This window comes from Syngnathoides biaculeatus, chromosome 2 (assembly GCF_019802595.1).
Source record: "Syngnathoides biaculeatus isolate LvHL_M chromosome 2, ASM1980259v1, whole genome shotgun sequence".
Taxonomy (NCBI): domain Eukaryota; kingdom Metazoa; phylum Chordata; class Actinopteri; order Syngnathiformes; family Syngnathidae; genus Syngnathoides; species Syngnathoides biaculeatus.
Window position 1 is genome coordinate 42,009,162 of NC_084641.1, and position 17,382 is coordinate 42,026,543.

At 42.1% G+C, this 17,382-nt stretch overlaps 1 protein-coding gene across 12 annotated transcripts in view; it reads left to right on the top strand.

Annotated features, from left to right (window-relative positions):
• The window catches only part of plxnb3 (plexin B3), a 266,957-nt gene that overhangs the window by 30,627 nt on the left and 218,948 nt on the right, over positions 1-17,382 (top strand). The window lies entirely within an intron of this gene.

A 17,382-nucleotide genomic window follows, 5' to 3' on the forward strand; every position in this document is an offset into this window, starting at 1 on the left:
CTTTGCATGGATGTCACTCTCTCTGCTCATATTTATTTTTTCGTATGGACATTGAGGTGAATAATGTTAGATGTATTTTTCATTACAATATCTATTTTAGAATATTTATAGGTGTGACACTTGACCTTTAAGCTTTCCCACTTGTTGCCATGTGAATATGCAAGTGTGTTTACAGGTGTCAGATAGCTGCCACGTCACATGTCGTAGCGTTACTGAGCCATATCAAGTTGAGTTACGTTTTGGGATGTCTGATTTTTTACATTGTTTCGTGTTTTTTGGACCAGGCGTTTTGCCTTGAGATTTTTTTTCCATCACCCTGATGGACTGCCTTCCTGTGTTTGAACTCTGCCTGACAATAAACCTTCCTAAGATCCATTTATATGTCGTTTGTGACAAAATCAAGTCTATTTATCATCTCTGCTAAGATTCCGGTGTTTTGCAATGCTCGAAGTCATCATTCATTTTTATCAAGAATGTCAGTTTCAGAGAACTTACAAGAAAATGGCGGCACCATGTGCTGTAGAGGTTGAACATCATCCACCTTGAATGAACAGACGAGTGTAGAGAAACTAGAAAGTCACAAATTTGAGTGTCGTCTTATTGTTGATCGAAAATTAGGATGTGGCCCTGACAACCCGTGATAACACACACATACACAGGAAATGAAGCATCCTTAAGATCTCCAACTGTAGAGAACCCGCCAACGACCCATCCCCCAGTGTACTTCATACCACGCTAAGACTGTGTTTGTATGTGTGTGTGTTTGGGGTTGAGGAACTGGTGCATGTGTGTGTATGCACATAGTTTCAGGTGTTATTAATAATCCATAAAGCGGCTAGCTTCTTGCGATCGCTCCCTGTGAAGGGCACACACACACACACATTTGTCCCTGTCTTTGTGAGGATGTCTTGTGGCACAGGCACACACTCACACACCCACACATACACTCACAATCTGAATGTTGGCCAAATACTTCCAAACAATCCATATTACACACTGTTAACTCCCGTTTGGGTGTGTGGTCAAAGATGAATTCTCTTTATTCTACAGGATATTTTTCCAGAAACCTTTTGGAGGAAGTCGACACTTTAAACGAATAAAGCCGTGACTTCTCACATCTTTGCATCCAATATTTGTGTTGTATGTCTGTTTTCTGCTTGTCTTCCATGTTTTGTGTTTGTGTACTGCTCATTAAACTTTTTTTTCACTCCAGTACAACAGTAGACAGCCATTTCGACAATAAATAATTTTAAAACATGAAAACACTTCAGAGAGTCTGTGCAGGGAAAGCCACGGAGATTATCTCTCGTGATTGGCCTGCTTACGGCACGGTGGCACAGCTGGAAAGCGATGGCCTCACAGTTCTGAGGACCCGGATTCAATCCCGGCCCTCCTAGTGTGGAGTTTGCATGTTCTCCCCGTGCCTGTGTGAGTTTTCTCCGGGCACTCCGGTTTCCTCCCACATCACAAAAACATTCAACATTAATTGGACACTCTAAATTGCCCCTTGGTGTGATTGTGAGTGCGGGTGTTTGTCTCTATGTGCCCTGCATTTGGCTGGAAACCAGTTCAGGGTGTATCTTGCCTCTTGCCCGTTGACAGCTGGGATAGGCTCCAGCACTCGCGCGACCCTTATGGGGATAAAGAGCTTAGAAAATGGATGGATGGATGGATGGACGGAGGGACAGACAGACGGATGGATTGGGCCATTTAGTCACATGCTGTGATGACCTACTCACCATTCCTCTTGACACGATATACCACCTCCGTCCTCACCTTCTTGACCGATTTTATCTGGTCATTTAGGTCCCTTTCTTCAACCGGACTTCCATGTTCGTCATTCGTCATTGTTGTTGCTTTGTCCCTGTTATAGAAAGCAAAGTAAATACGGCTACTGGAAATGACCTAAATATTCTGAGGAACTCCCACCCTGTGGCGTCCGAGCCAATATCAACTGCAGCACATTTTCTCAATTGAGCATGTGGGTTGTGCTCGAATATAAAGGCAAACTACGGGGGGGTGACCTGCAGTGACATCAACGCGGTCGCTAAAATACTCGAGAATAAAGAACACATCAGAGGTGGTGATCAGGATGTGAAGGGTGTAAGAGAATTTTGCATCTCTTAGTTGCTCGTCCAGTAGAGGTAGAGGGTACCAATGTTTTTTTGACAGGAGTTTGTGGATAATGGTGTTGAATGCAGAACTGAAGTCCACAGATGTCACATAGGTCCCTCCTCCATTGAGGTGCTCTCAGATGAAGTGCAGTCCCATGTTGATTGGGTCATCCACAGACCTGTTTGCTTGGTCAGCAAACTACAGGGGGTCCAGCAAATGACCTGTGACACTCTTGAGGTGATACAACATGATGCGTTGAAAGAATTCATGACAACACGTCCTGGCAACAGGTCTTTAGTCATTCAAATTTCAGGTTTCTTGGTCATTTTTGGAGTATTATGCTCGCAACTATGTTGTGACCAAAATAAAATCCCATATCATGCCTGGAGCGCTCTCCATAATAGTAAATTTATTCTCTAGAACCGTTTTCATTTTCAATGAAACGAAATTGAGAAATTAATTTTACAAGGTGGTCCACCTCAGATTGTCCAACAACGGCATACCATTGCTTCTCTGTCCTCAATTTTTTTTAATGATATATATATTTCATTTTTTACAGTGTAAAGCTTGAAATATAAACTAAGCACCTTCTTGAGGACAGTAAGTAGAATATCTAACAAAACATTAAAAACATTCCTGATCTTAACTGAATTTACCTAACCAATATTATTAAAGGAAAAACTAGCCAGATATTTTAATTAACTGTCAAATGAAGGCACAAGATTGAAAGGAATTGAACTGGTTTTTTAAAAAAATTTTAGACTTAAATTTTCTCAGATTTTTTTTTTTTAGAAGTGACTTCTGATTTCCATTGTCCCCTGTCAAACCAGTTTGTACAACAAAAGACATCCCTGGATTTAGCTTTTGGAATGGTGATTCATTCATTCAGTGAAGTGAGTCATTTTTTCCCATTTTCTAACATGTTTGGAATTGATCACCAACCCAGTCATTCCCAATGACTGCCCAGTTTTCACAATTTGAAATTCTAAGGCCCACCAAAAACTTAAAGTTCTGATCAACATATGAAGCTAGGATCAGTAATTTTTCCAAACAGTTTTCAATAAATAGGTGCATAGCAGTAAGCGGATTTATTAATTACATTCAAATAGCTACCGAGTAAGCTAATATTCTGAAGTGAACAATAGCTTTTAAGCACAGCTCACTTTTTAATCAAAATGCCAACTATTAATATGGAAGGTTTGGACTGGAGTGGAGACTTTTCAAAATCACCGATTCACCCTATATCATGCCTCCTAATGTTACTTCTTTCTCTGTCACGGCGTGTCTCACTCTGGTGAAATTAATGTAACTTTTATTTCTAATAAATGTGAATTTCACTCGTGGGTGAGAGCATGTAGAGAGACTCTCCGCAGCCCTTTCCCTCTGTCAGGTTTACCAATCAGACATTCATTAAACTGGACAAAAAAGGAAACAAAGACACCAGTTCAAGTTTGACAGCTCGCGAGGAGAGAGGAGAGGAACTGCCTCGTACAATTCACCACTGCACTCTCTTATAATCCTATCCTCAGCACTTCTATTTAGTAAGTTTCAAGACGCCCCTTGTTTACATGGATGTCACAAAAAGGAGACGGCAAGGAAAACATAGTTGGAAACAAACTGTAGTTATTCCCTTATGGCAATAAAGCCTGCTTCCGCATAATTACCGAGTTTCTGTACATTGTCATGTATGTAGTTGATTCTGTCAACATTTTTATTCAGGATTATCCAAAACAAGATATATTCCCATCCTGCAGCAATCTGGTGAGCCAACTTGTACTTATTTGGTACGCCTCGTGGGATGCCAATTGTATCAATGTATGTCGGATCTCCATCTTTCCAAGAGGACCTTTGCCTTTGGGAGAAACCAAGGGAATGTCAAAAGATGGATGCGGCAAATTGTATATCCTCTGCTTTGGATGGAAACACAGTCACAGATAAGAGCAGTGATACCAGTGGACACTTTTCTGGTGCATTTATCAGTGTGTCATACAACTTTTGACCAACACACCACCACCACAGATCGCTGCATGGGAGCAGTAGGTCAGTTTGCCGATGGATATCATAACACCATGTTTTGTTTAGACTTCCTACCTTAACACCTGTCCCTGTAAAGCAAACACAGGACAAATTAACCAATGCAACATTAGTAGAAAATATCAGTTTATCATTTATTGCCTTATTTGTTGGATGAACACTATTCCATTTCTGACGAGTGGTGTTAGGAGTTGTTTTAGTCATTACCTCCGGGGTACACAGTGTGGGGATTTCTGCTGGAATGACACGCAGTAGTGGCCTAGGGCCCATACACGTTAAGTAACTATAGTTTACCTTGTTAGCTGCATTCTACATTAATAACAACCAGTTGTTTTCTATTTGTAAAAAAAAATAAATAAAATAAAAATTCCTCACGCTTTTTCGATTAAAATACTTCAACTCCCTCCCATAGTATACGGAGTCTTTTTTATGGCATTCAGGTTTAAGGTAGCATTAAATTGGTAAATGGTGACAGGAAAATGGGGGTTTCCTTTAGCATAAGCTCATAGTTAGAATCCCCAGCAATTAGACTTGGCCAAGGAATCAAAATAGTGCTGAACTGATTCATTGGGAGGCACACATAGAGTCCTCCCCTCATTCCTCAGTGACTACCGCATAGTTGTTTATCAATGTTATTTGAAATGAGGTTGGACCTCTTTATCTTATGTGTGGTAGGCATAGTTGACTGGGTATCATTATTGGTTCTGTTTTAATGTGTTTTTGTCAGCTTTACAGGTGACCAAAAGTACCATATGAACAAAGATATAAGCTGTCAATGTTATTTAGTTATCTTGAAGTTATGCTGACCAAGTCACACCTAAATGAGTCAGTTGATTTAAATCTTCACCAGCATTCAGTTATTTTCAGATACTATAAATCTGCACCCATCTTATGCTAGATTTATGCAGATGGTGTAGTGCAGGGGTGTCAAACTAATTTCTCTTGTGGGCCACGTTGTAGGTCAGGTTTCCTCAGAGGGCCGTTTTGAGTGCAGGCAGCGTGGGATCGACTCCCACTCAGTGACAGTGTCGACATCTGCACCGCGACTGGCCGCCAACCAGCCCGGGGTGTTGTCTGCCTCCGCCCGAAGTTAGCTGGGATAGGCTCCAGCTCTCTTTCTGAATAAATGCAGAAGGGTTGCGTCAGGAAAGGCATCCAGCACAAAAAAAAAATCAAAAAGTTTGTTTGTGCAATGACGTGTGTGGTGGTGTCCATTCCTTGTGTAATGCATTTAGTTTGTCAGTCTTGTTCCTGCCACTACGACTGATATACCATCTGAGTACAGATAATCAATCATGATTTTGGCTGGTGTGGGCTGTTATAAGTTTACAGTATCTCATACTACAAAGTCATATGCAATGAGTCACTTCCTACGTCATTTTGTGGTTGTTCAATCATGTCTCGAGCTGTTTGCAGCAAGATCTCCTGTTCTTGTGGGAGGTTTTAGCTAAGGTCTAATAATAGAGTGCTGCGTTCCTATTTTGTAAGATATTTAACTGTCCTCCCAGTAATTCCTTTTTTCTTTTTACTTCAATATTTCCTGTCAGAGAGGGAATAAAGCCCAGTCCTATTTTCAGCAAGCCATCTCTTCCCAACAAACGTATGGGGCAAATTAAAAAGTTGCATTTTGAGACCATTAGTTGTGACATTTTTGATGGGGATATGGCTGCTCTAGTTATGCGGTGGTGGGTGTTTTGTTTTTAGGGTAGTCACGGGAAATGTGACCTTTTCCTCCACAACACCAGCAAATCATTTCTTTTTGATCAAATATACATCTCCTTCCCATTCCTCTTCCCCTGCCTCTTCCTCATCTGCGGCCACGATTATTAAATCTTTCACATAAAGCTCCATAAATTTTTCCTTTCTCTGTCAGAAAGGTGTCAACTTTTTTTTCTTATTTTGTAGCACTCTTTCTCCGTGTAGTGCTTGGTTCACGTATTGTTACAGGCTGCCAGGTTTGTCAACCCAATGTTTTTCAATCCATTATTTTGTAGGATTATTTAAATTCGCATGAAGAGCATTTTTTAATTGCTCTTGATACACACTCCCTGGAATGTGATCATCAGGAATGCTACTGTTTGCTTTAAAACATGGAGTCATTCCAATTCTATATTCTTCAAATGGTTTATTGTTGTTTTATTTTGCTCTTCCAATGGCCAAAAAATTGCTTTTTGTCTAAATCTAGCAGAAGTGCGCTATATTAACCCTTGAACTACCTGCTGCTGTGAGAAAGTACTTTGCTGTCATCCAAATTTGTTGTGTCATTTAAGTAGTAAGAGTTTCTCAAGTCTTCCGTTCCTGGACGAATTATGTTACATCAACTTTATGAGATGTGATACCTTTTCACATCATCTTGAGTCCAGTCTATTTTGTGTGTGTGTGTGTGTGTGTGTGTGTGTGTGTGTGTGTGCACTTGTATTGCTATCCTGTGTGGACCAACCCTTGGCAAAACACCTTTGCTGTGAGGACATTTCACTTTGTGAGGACATTTCTGCTGGTCCTCAAGATAATGCTTAAATGAGCTCCATTAGTCCTAATAAATCTTCTGTAAAAGTTTCAGAGAATGTCCTCAGAGAGCTTGAAACCTCAGAACCTATGAGTACACACATGTCCCCTGTGGCACTTTTGGGTACTACAGGCAAAATTCAATCCCAATTTTCTGATTGGTCAAGGCCAGGGAATTTTCTGATTGGCTGTTTCACTCATGTGACCTCAAAGACCCATAGAATTGACACTGCAACAAGGAAATGAGGCAGACGGCACATATCAACTCAATAAAAGCTGAAAATAAACCATTTGTCAAGTAATAACTCATCTTATAAATTGAAATAAAAATTAGTCATAATACTTTTTACTTAATATATGACTATACTATCTTCTTTTCCTTTCGGCTTGTCCCATTAGGGTTCGCCACAGCGTGTCATCTTTTGCCATCTTAGCCTATCTCCTGCATCTTCCTCTCTAACCCCAACTGCCCTCATGTCTTCCCTCACCACATCCATAAACCTTCTCTTTGGTCTTCCTCTCGCTCTTTTGCCTGGGAGCTCCATCCTCAGCATCCTTCTACCAATATACTCACTCTCTCGCCTCTGGACATGTCCAAACCATCGAAGTCTGCTCTCTCGAATCTTGTCTCCAAAACATCCAACTTTGGCTGTCCCTCTAATGAGCTAATTTCTAATCCTATCCAACCTGGTCACTCTGAGCGAGAACCTCAACATCTTCATTTCTGCCACCTCCATTTCTGCTTCCTGTTGTTTCTTCAGTGCCACCGTCTCTAATCCGTACATCATGGCCGGCCTCACCACTGTTTTGTAAACTTTGCCCTTCATCCTAGCAGAGATTCTTCTGTCACATAACACACCAGACACCTTCCGCCACCTGTTCCAACCTGCTTGGACCCGTTTCTTCACTTCCTTACCACACTCACCATTACTCTGGATTGTTGACCCTAAATATTTGAAGTCGTCCACCCTCGCTATCTCTTCTCCCTGTAGCCTCACTCTTCCCCCTCCACTTTTCTCATTCACGCACATATATTCTGTTTTACTTCGGCTAATCTTCATTACTCTCCTTTCCAGTGCATGTCTCCATCTTTCTAATTGTTCCTCTGCATGCTCCCTGCTTTCACTGCATATCACAATATTATCTGCGAACATCATGGTCCAAGGGGATTCCAGTCTAACCTCATCTGTCAGCTTATCCATTACCACTGCAAACAGGAAGGGGCTCAGAGGTGAGCCCTGATGCAGTCCCACCTCCATCTTAAATTCCTCTGCCACACCAAAGGCACACCTCACCATTGTTCTGCTGCCATCATACATGTCCTGTACTATTTTAACATACTTCTCTGCAACACCAGACTTACGCATGCAGTACCACAGTTCCTCTCTTGGTACTCTGTCATAGGCTTTCTCTAGATCCACAAAGACACAATGTAGCTCCTTCTGACCTTCTCTGTTCTTTTCCACGAGCTTCCTCAAGGCAAATAATGCATCTGTGGTTCTCTTTCTAGGCATGAAACCATACTGTTGCTCGCAGATACTTACTTCTGTCTTGAGTCTAGCCTCCACTACTCTTTCCCATAACTTCATTGTGTGGCTCATCAACTTTATTCCTCTATAGTTCCCACAGCTCTGAACATCCCCTTTGTTCTTAAAAATAGGAACTAGAACACTTTTCCTCCATTCTTCAGGCATCTTTTCGCCCGCTAGTATTCTGTTGAATAACTTGGTCAAAAACTCCACAGCCATCTCTCCAAATTGCTTCCATACCTCTACCGGTATGTCATCAGGACCAACTGCCTTTCCATTTTTCATCCTTTGTAGTGCCTTTCTGACTTCCCCCTTAGTAATCATTTCCACTTCCTGGTCCTTCACTCTTGCCTCTTCAACTCTTCCTTCTCTCTCATTTCCTTCATTCATCAACTTCTCAAAGTACTCTTTCCATCTATTTAGCACACTATTGGCACCAGTCAACACATTTCCATCTCTATCCTTAATCACCTTAACCTGCTGCACATCCTTCCCATCTCTATCCCTCTGTCTGGCCAACCTGTAGAGATCCTTTTCTCCTTCTTTCGTGTCCAACCTGGTGTACATGTCTTCATATGCATCTTGTTTAGCCTTTGCCACCTCTACCTTTGCCCTACGTCGCATCTCGATGTACTCCTTTCGCCACTCCTCAGTCCTCTCAGTATCCCACTTCTTCTTCGCTAATCTCTTTCCTTGTATGACTCCCTGTATTTTGGGGTTCCACCACCAAGTCTCCTTCTCCCCTTTCCTACCAGATGACAGACCAAGTACTCTCCTGCCTGTCTCTCTGATCACCTTGGCTGTCATCGTCCAGTCTTCCGGGAGCTTCGGTTGTCCATCGAGAGCCTGTCTCACCTCTTTCCGGAAGGCCGCACAACATTCTTCCTTTCTCAGCTTCCACCACATGGTTCTCTGCTCTACCTTTGTCTTCTTAATCTTCCTACCCACCACCAGAGTCATCCTACATACTACCATCCTATGCTGTCGAGCTACACTCTCCCCTACCACTACTTTACAGTCAGTAACCTCATTCAGTTTACATCGTCTGCACAAAATATAATCTACCTGCGTGGTTCTACCTCCGCTCTTGTAGGTCACTATATGTTCCTCCCTCTTCTGGAAATAAGTGTTCACTACAGCCATCTCCATCCTTTTTGCAAAGTCCACCACCATCTGTCCCTCAAAGTTCCTTTCCTGGATGCCGTACTTACCCATCACTTCTTCATCGCCCCTGTTTCCTTTACCAATATGTCCATTACAATCTGCACCAATCACAACTCTCTCGCTGACTGGAATGCTCAGAACTACTTCATCTAGTTCCTTCCAGAATTTCTCTTTCAACTCCAGGTCACATCCTACCTGTGGGGCATAGCCGCTAACCACATTATACATAACACCCTCAATTTCAAATTTTAGTCTCATCACTCGATCTGATACACTTTTCACCTCCAAGACATTCTTAGCCAGCTCTTCCTTTAAAATAACCCTACTCCATTTCTCTTCCCATCTACTCCGTGGTAGAATAATTTAAACCCTGCTCCCAAACTTCTAGCCTTACCACCTTTCCACCTGCTCTCTTAGATGCACAGAATATCAACCTTTCTCCTCATCATCATGTCGACCAACTCCTGAGCTTTTCCTGTCATAGTCCCAACATTCAAAGTCCCTACACTCAGTTGTAGGCTCCGTGCATTCCTCTTTTTCTTCTGACGCTGGATCCGGTTTCCTCCTCTTCTTTGTCTTCGACTCACAGTAGCTAAATTTCCACCGACGCCCTGCAGGTTAGCACTGCCGGGGGCGGGCGTTGTTAACCCGGGTCACGACCGATCTGGTATGGGATTCTTTAGATGAACGCTCATATTTGTTTGGCACAGTTTTTACGCCGGATGCCCTTCCTGACACAACCCTCTGCATTTATCCGGGCTTGGGACCGGCCTACAGATTGCACTGGTTTGTGCCCCCATAGGGCTGCATTAATATATGACTATAGCGTGAGTCATTAAATACTATTTAGATAGATAGATAGATAGATAGATAGATAGATAGATAGATAGATAGATAGATAGATAGATAGATAGATAGATAGATAGATAGATAGATAGATAGATAGATAGATAGATAGATAGATAGATAGATAGATAGATAGATAGATAGATAGATAGATAGATAGATCCATCCATCCATCCATCCATCCATCCATCCTTCCATCCAACCTGTGTCTAAGTATGAAAATGTACAAAAATAAGAGGCCCAGCACTAAATTTATGCATACCATAGATGTATCACAAAATAGGAAATGTAAAATGTCATGGATGCTGTACTTCCTATTAAAAGTAAGACACTTTTGAGTTTGCCTGGATTTAAAATGGAGGTGCACTATGATCGTAAAGCAGGGGTGTCAAACTCCCTTTGGTCTGCGGGCCGAATACAGCTTAATTTGAGATCAAGCGGGCCGGACCAGTAAACTCATTGCAAAATTACATAGAACTAACAATAAGCCCACTTTTTTCCTTTGTATTAGTCACTAATACTAATAATTAGGGCAAAGAATGAGTAAATTATCAAAATGTTTATTAAAAGAATTTTCCTTTTACATTATGAACAATATATTATGAACAAGTGAATAACATAAGAACATAAATAAAGTATGTGCAATTTTAACAACACTTTTACACAGTTAAACATATATTTAAGTGTGTTGTACATAAAACTGATCACAGAAATAGTAACAATGTTCCAAAAACATTTAGTACCAGCCTTGTGAAAGTTAAAAACACTGTTTTTCAACATCTGGAAAGCAATTTGAACAAATGAATAACTCTCACAGCAATTATTTGTCTTGCTTGGAATTTGCCCTTGAAACTTGACATCGTTTATCCTGCACAAGTGCATCAATATGAGGCATCATGTCCTGAGAAGCAGCCAATTTGAGAATCTCATTCAAATGCTTTGAGCGCAGCTTTGTTTTATTAATGTTCATTAGTGAGAAAATTTGCTCACAAAGGTAGGTTGTCCCAAACATGGACAATGTTTTAGCAGCTAGTGCTGTCAATGCGGGATAGCCTGGTAGGAGGTACTTGTAAAATGTGTCCAAGCTTACAGAGGCAAATCTGTCCTTCAGTTCTACATCACACTGCAAATCAATGATTTCAAGTTGCATGGCAACAGGCAAATCAGAAGCTTTGACTGTGAATGGTGAGCGAAAAACTGCAAAATCTGTTTCGAGTTCGCTAAAAACCTGAAATCTTTTCTCAAACTCCATCAACAGCCCTGAAATCTTCTCTTTGTACCGTTTCACGTCAGAATTAACGCTTGCTGCGCACATATCTTTTAAACAGGGAAAATGAGCAGGGTCACCGCTTGCCACCTGCGTCTCCCATAACCCAAGATTTAACTTGAATGCACGTATGCTGTCATAATACTGCGTTACGATTTTTTTGCGTCCCTGCAACATTTTGTTAAGAATATTCAAGTGCTCATTGATGTCAACCATAAACGCAAGGTCCTGCAGCCACAGATGGCACTGTAATTCCTTAACAGGTTTCCCTTTTTTCTCCATGAATTGTCCGATTTCATCACGTAAATCAAAGAAGCGCTTTAGCACAGCACCTCTGCTTAACCATCGTACGTTCGTGTGATAAGGCACACCATGGATAATGTTACAGTCCCTGAGAAAGCTGTCAAATTGACGATGATTGAGACCTCTGGCTCGGATGAAATTAACAGTTCGGACAACCACCTCCATGACGTGATCCATTCTTAGCGATTTGCTGCATAATGCCTCCTGATGCAAAATGCAATGAAATGTCCAAAAATTACCTCCCCCATTTGCGGCTTGTACTTTATCTCTGAACTTTGTCACAACACCTGCCTTTTTACTGATCATTGACGGCACACCATCAGTAGCCAGGCTTACGGCACGTGACCAGTCCGCTCCGACTCTGTCCAGCGCTCCAACGACGGAACTGAAAATGTCCTCAGCTGTTGTGGTGTCGATCATCGGCACCAGCTCGAGAAACTCCTCTGTGACATTCAAAGTCTTGTCAATTCCACGAATGAATATGGCCAGTTGAGCGATGTCCGTGATATCAGTACTCTCATCAATCGCAACAGAAAATGCCACAAATGACCCCACTTTGCGTTTTATTTGGTGGTCCAAATCTGCAGAGAGTTCCGAAATCCTGTCTGCCACGGTATTTCTTGTCAAGCTTATATTGGCGAAAGCATGTCGCTTCTCAGGACACACAATTTCAGCAGCCGTCAGCAAGCAGTTTTTGATGAACTCTCCATCACTGTACGGCTTTGATGCCATTGCTATTTGGCTCGCAATTAGGTAGCTGGCTTTCACCGCAGCATCACTGGCTTCTCGGCTCCGGGTGAAAACAGATTGCTGTTTCTTCAGACGCGCCATCATTTCCTTCTGTTTTCTCAATTCTCCATGCAAACTTGTATTTTTCACCATGCTGAGTTTCGTAATGGCGCCGAATATTGTATTCTTTAAGCACCGAAACTTGCTGCTGGCACACCAGGCACACGGGTTTCCCATTCACCTCTGTGAACATAGAAGAACATGTCCATTTTTCTTGAAAAGTCCGACACTCTGTGTCTACTTTTCTCCTTTTTGACAAAGACATTTTGCTGATGAGGGTGCGAGGCAAACGGAAAAGTAGATAATGCAATTGTCGCCAATACACGCTGTACAGAAGTTCAATTTTACCTGGTCAAGGTGGTCCTAGTTCCGCCGCAGTGTTGCTTTCATGTTGTCTGCACATACTAAAACACTGCGCCCCCTAGCGGATAATACAAGAACTACAAATTTTAAAGAAAATTCATATTTTTTTTTATACAATGCAGCTTTCTTCCCCGGGCCGTACCAAACCACCAGACGGGCCGGATCCGGCCCGCGGGCCGTATGTTTGACACCACATGCCGTAAAGGCTTTTAAATCAAAGTGTAAGAAAAAAAAGGAGAGTCAGTACTACTTCTGTATGAACTTGCTTGTAACAGGACCTCTGATGAGGACAAAGGTGTTGACTTGTCTCCACTTTTCTCATTTGCACTTTTATTTTTTACACGGTTTTAATTGTGATATATTGTGATATATTTGTTTTGAGTAGCCATCTGTACCCATTTTTGAAGCGTAAATCTCAGTATCTCATGAACGCATTGAGCTAGAGGCCTGAAAATGGAGATGGTGCATGAACACATCATGCGCGATGAGTGTTCCGTATTGTGAATGCGTGTGACCTTCCCGACTTTGAAGGTCAACGTCACTTGGCCTGTTTTTTAAGAGTAATTCTCAATATCTCATGAGTGCATTGAGCTAGAGGCCAGAAAATTGAGATTGTGCATCAACACATCATGTACAATGAGTTTTCTGAATTGTAAATGCGTGTAACCTTGCCAAGTATGAAAGGCCCCCCCATGAAAGGTCACCGCCACTAAGGCCCTTTTTTCAGCATAATTCTCAATATCTCATGAACGCATTGAGCTAGAGGGCATAAAATTGAGATGGCACATCGACACACCATGCACAATGAGTGTTCTGAATTTCAAACGCGTCTGACCTTCCTAAATATGAAGGTCAATGTTACTAGGCCTGTTTTTTAAGCCCAATTCTCAATATCTCATGAACGTATTGAGCGAGAGGCCTGAAAATTGAGATTATGCATCGACACATCTGTTCGATGAGTGTTCTGAATTGCAAACGCGGGTGACCTTCCTAAGTATGAAGTTCAATGTCACAAGGCTAGTTTTTTAAGCACAATTCTCAATAGCTCATGAACGTATTGAGATAGAAGCCTGAAAATTGAGATTCTGCATCGACACATAATGCGCAATAAATGTTCCGAATTACAAACGTATATGACCTTCCTAAGTATGAAGGTCAACATCACTAGGCCTGTTTTTTAAGCGTAATTCTCAATGTCTCATGAATATATTGAGCTAGAGGCCTGAAAATGGATATGTGCATCGACACATCATGCGCAATGAGTGTTCCAAATTGCGAACACGTGTGACCTTGCAGAGTATGAAAGGTCACTGGCAGTATGCCCATTTTTGACTTGTAATATCCAGTAGCTCATGAAGAGATTGAGCAAGATGGCTGGAATTTGAGATTGCACATCCACACAGCATGCATAGCACGTGTGCCATTTTTCAAACTAATGCAACCTTCCTGAGTTTGAAAGGTACCCTCAATAAGCACCAGGCCACATTTTCATGCTTAACTCCTCATATCTCACAAAGACATTAAGTTTGAGGGTTGAAATTGGAGACTGTTCGTTTAAACAACAGGGAAACTGAGTGTGACGAGCTTTAAATGTCTGAGACCTTCTAAAAGATCACCACTAACTAGACACTAGGCCCTATTTTTACACCTAATTCCCAATATCTCATGAACACATTGAGGTCGAGGGTTGAAATTTGAGACTGTGCATCGACATATCATGTGTGGCCAGTGGTGTGGATTTCAAGTGCCTGTGACCTTCCCAAGTATGAAAGGTCATCTCAACTGGGCCCAATTTTGATGTGTAATTTCCAATATCTCATGAACGCATTGAGCAATGGTCTGAAATTTGATGCTGTGCATCGACATGTTACGCGCGGTGAATGTTCCAAATTTCAAAGATGTATGATCTTCCTGAGTGTGAAAGGTCACTCCCTTTCAGATGTGTGTGACCTTCATAAATCTAAAAATTCAGTGGAAGTGGCCTCCAGGGTGTCAAAATTGTTTTCATGTGCTTTCAGCTCTCTCCTGCAGACATCCTTGAAGCAGAGTTTGTGTCTGGCTGAGAGGCGGGTTCCTTGTGGCTGCTTTCTATCGAGTAGGTCTTTTAGAATTCCTCTGTCCTCCATGCGCTTCTGCTTAACCAAATTGTACATGCTGGGAACCATAGCTCTGTCAAGTACACTGGTGTTTGTCACCTTGTCTTGGCAGGTGATGCGCAGAATGTCTTTGGAGACAGGACATGTGGAAGGCGCTAAGTTTGCGCTCCTGTTTGGTTGTCATTGTCTGCCTCACTTCCAGAGAGGACAGTGCTCACGACACGGGCTTGGACTTGAGTGTGCTCTGTCAACTTCGTGTTTCTCCAAACTTTCTTGTTGAGTCTAGCCATTGTAGTAACAGATTTGCAGTTGTGTCTCTCTAGCCCTGGGTCTAGAGAAAGCGTCAGAGATGGTAGGGTTCAGGTATACAAAGTCGTGAACAACAGTGCTTGGTTCGAGAGTCTAATTTTGGGTGGAGACCCTGTATCATGACCTATGACTTGCGTTTTCTTACGGCTGATTGTCAACCCAAAAGCCTCATGTATCTGGCTGAGGCAGTCCATGAGCAATTGAAGGTGCTCCGTCGTATGGGTCGTGATTGCTGCGTCGTCCATGAAAAGATGATCATGGAGACATTTATGCTGGACCTTGGACTTGGCCTTGAGCTGGGAAAGGTTATAGAGTTTGCTATCTGATCTAGTTCAAAGATAGATGCCCTCAGTGGCTTATCCAAAGGCGTGCTTCAACAGGACAGCAAAAAATATTCTAAACATTGTTGGAGCAAGGAAGCAGTCCTGTTTCACACCGCTCTTGATCTTGAAACTCCGAGATTGAGCCATCAAAGACGACTATGTCAGTCATGTCATTGTGTAAGGATTTAGTGATGTATAGCAGCCCAGGTAGGCACCATACTTTTTGGTAGGATCTTGAAGTTACCATCCATGCTGACTGTAAGGCGTTCATTGGGTTTATGACGGTACAAAGAGTGCCAGTGTTTGCTCTCTGCATTTCTCCTGCAGCTTTCTGAGGGAGAAGACCACATCGATGGTGGACCTCTTGGGACGCAAGCCATACAGATTTTTGGGGTAGATTCTCTGTGCAAGTACCATGAGACTCGTCAGAGCAACTGTAACAAACAGCTTTCCAACAATGGTCAAGAGGGAGCTGCCACGGTAGTTGTTAGTCATTCATGTCATCTTTGTTTTTGTAGTAGGTGATGATGTTGGCATCCCTCGTGTCTTGTGGTACCAGGACATTTTTGTAGCACATCAGGACCTTGGCTGCGATAGTGTCTTTCCCTGGGGTTTTGCCAATGGTGAGGGAGTCCATGTTATCTTGCAGTTCTTCGAGGATTGGTTCGCTGTCCAACACCTCTACCATAGGCAGATGATCAACAGCATTGAGGGCATCTTCTGAAACAATGTCCTCCCTAGTGTAGAGGTGGGAATAATGCTCAACCCAATGTTCCATTTGTTTTGGTCACTCCTTGAGGATGTTACTGGAAGAGGATTTTAGCGATGATGTTTTAATTTGTATTGGTAGAAATGGCTGCTTGACGCTATCATACATCCCTTTGATGTTGCCAGTGTCATCTGCAGTCTGGACCTTGGAGCAGAGCTGGAGGCAATTGTCATTGGCACACCTCTGGGCAATCTGAGAGACTTTTCTGCTGGCTTCCTGTCGGGTCAGCAGGTTCTGTTTGCTGTGGCTAAATTTATAGGCAGTTTCAGACAGAAGGTAGTCACAGCCCTCTTAGCTTCCACTGCAGGTCTTATATCCACAGTGAAAGTTTCAAACCAGTTTGTTGACTTTTTGGTTTGATTGCCGAGATTACTGAGGTGTACACAATGTCAAGTATTCCAACCATTCATGGGCTTTGTTGCTCTCTTTCCAGATGTTACCGAATCTCCTGACGTTCTCGACCCCGCTCGACGATAGCTTAGAATTTTTTTTTTCGGAAAATGGCCGCATTGCTGATCGAGTATTCTTTACCAAAATCCGACTAATTTCGAAAATCTCCATGAGGAACCCCTAAACACGATTCGATTTCGTTCAAATTTGAAACACAGCTCTTACATGATGAACCTCACCTCCAGAAAAGAGTTTGTTGATTTTGAATGTCGGGTCACCAGATACACCCTAGTGTGTCTGTGTTTCTCTCTTATTTTATCCTGCAGGTTAACTCTATATATTTTTTGTGTATGTTGAGCTGGCCAGCAAAGCCATATTGTGTCATCCACAAATTTAGATGTTTTATTTTAGTAAGACATTAGCTTTCTACAAACTTCTCGTCCTTACACATTAAAAAAAAAAAAAAATCTGTTGTTCTGTATCAACTATTTTGCTATTTATCAACTATTTTGCTATTGGTTTTTCCCCTGTTGGATTCAGCGGTTCACCTAGGGTGACTATACTGACTTCATCCTGAACA